Genomic DNA, 2,471 nt, shown 5'->3' with positions numbered 1-2,471 from the left:
ATCTGTGGATGTACCGTTCTCGTTAAATGTAAAACGTGGGATTCGAACCCTGGTAGCAAGTGGCAGCTAGATGGATCTTGGACATAACCCCTTCCCCCCCCCCCCCCCACCCCCCCCCCCCCATCCCCCATTCATTATTGACACCAAAAAAACCTCACACTAGGTTTAGGGTTAGGGCTTAGAGTCGATTTGTAATCAACAGGGTTAATGCAACGCTGCACATTTTTCCGATGAATTATGCAGGGGGGGGGGGGGGGCAGGGGGAGTAATTTGGTGAATAATTGACAGGGAGTAATATATTTGGGAGAGAGCGGCTAATGTACAGGGGGTAATTGACAGGCGGTAATGTATTATTTTTTTGGTGGGTGGCGGGGGGTGGGGGGGGAGTAAATAACGGGAATAACCTTCAGTTGGAAATACCTAGGATATTGTATCGTTATTTAATTTCCTCTGGTCTCGCTTTGCCTGTTTATCTAGGTGAAGTAGAGTTGATTTGTTCCTGTAACTGATGCTGGTGGTCAAGGTTTGATACTAATGTGAGAGCAATCGTGTACAGCACACCATTCTGTCCTAAATTTCGTAAAAACCAATATATATATATATATATATATATATATATATATATATATATATATATATATATATATATATATATATATATATATATATATATATATATATATATATATATATATATATATATATATATATATATATATATATATATGTATGTATGTGTGTGTGTGTGTGCGTATGGCGCATCTGTGTGTGTGTTGTGTGTGTGTCCGTGTGTGTGTCCGTGTGTGTGTGTGGCACTCTAAAACTGGTTACGAGCTTCTAATCCTCAGATACCTTCAGATGTGCTCACTACTGTCATTTTGAATTCTACTTTTACCTACCAAATATTTTACTTATGTTACTCGTTTCATGTTCGTGGTCATGGTTCAAAACTAAATTTTGAAGGGGGGTAGCTTGTTTTAAGCTAATTCCGTATTTAATTTTACATTACACTTTGCATGTATCTATGAGACTGCGTAGCCTAAGCGGTAGAGCGCTAGTCTGCTAACCCGAATGTTTCGAGTTCGAATCCGAGTCCAAGTCAGTAGATCGACCATCCAGCTCTGATGGGTACGTAACTCATGTTGTGGAAAGTCCATGCCTTCCTTTCATATCCCGAGGTCAAGAAACATATGAACTCTACTTCATCTGCCCAATATAGATCGCTAGGTCTGAAGTGGATTATTTACTTTCTTTACTTAACTTGCATGTGTCACATCCATATAAACAAAGTTAAATTTAGCCACGCAAAAAGATGAAAGGATCCCGCACTTAAATCGTTTTAATAGCAGCCAAGCAGAACAAAGCACGGTGAAGCGACAACATTCCTATGGTAAATAGAGTGTAGAGTACATGAGGATAAACATGTATTCACATCCACGTAACATGTGATCAAAACATGATTGTAAACACATTCGAGGTGATATAATAGTCAACACCTTACAGGTAATATGTTGTGGCCGATGTAACAGTTTTTGGTCGACCTCATGTGCTAAAACATTAAGTCTGTTATTAAACGTTTCTTTTTAATTATATACTCTTTCGAGTATATGGGGCAGGTGAAGTAGAGTTCATCTGTTGCAGTGACCTCGGCATATTAAAAGGAGATTGTGGTCGCCACTATGCCTAGAAAGTGCACCTTCGTGTTTTTATTGTATGCACCATCAAACTTTTCTTGTTGGTAAAAAAATATTTAAAAATCTCAGTTATTAGATTTAGCAAACTGGGTATTTGTATTCTAGCTGAAAATGTTGACCTACTTTAAATAAGTAGGTCAGCGATGTGTGACCAAAAAATCCGCACATGTAGGCTATTTAAGAGCTGCTTATGTGTCTACGTCACTATGTGTTGGGTGAAATAGAGTTAGAGAATGACGTCTACTTAGAACTGACTTTGCAAGTTAAATCAAGTTCATCAGGTTTTCCAAAACAATTTCTTCCCCCCCCCCCCCCCCCCCCCCCCATCTACCTGCAACAAGAGTCCGAACATTAGTTCAAAAAGGTCACTCTAACGAATTAATGTATTTCACTCGTTTCCAGTGCCTCTAAACGCTGTATTTGTTTTTTAACCTGGTTGTAAATACCTAATGTGCTGTATCGAACTTGTCTGCTTGCTCTTCATTAGTTTTTAACCGGTTAGTAATAATACAGGTAGTGTTAGTTACCTCACAAGTTAAAGACAGTTACAAATACTATAGACGTTTCGACCTAAGGTCTTCGCCAGCACACAACAGTGTGGCTACAGATTACAACATTTGTATTTATCTTTTCTCTATTTTATTACTAATTGAATTAACCTCACATCAGCTACCATTTGTATTAAGTCTTTAACCGAACATTAACAAGCAGTGGCGTAGCCAGGATCGTCTCAAGGGGGGGGGGGGGTTCCAATTTTTACCCGGGGACAAACTTTCG

Source organism: Physella acuta, unplaced genomic scaffold (genome assembly GCF_028476545.2).
Source record: "Physella acuta isolate Inbredline_101_S28 unplaced genomic scaffold, ASM2847654v3 ptg001372l, whole genome shotgun sequence".
Classification (NCBI taxonomy): domain Eukaryota; kingdom Metazoa; phylum Mollusca; class Gastropoda; family Physidae; genus Physella; species Physella acuta.
This window is presented reverse-complemented; position numbering follows the sequence as displayed.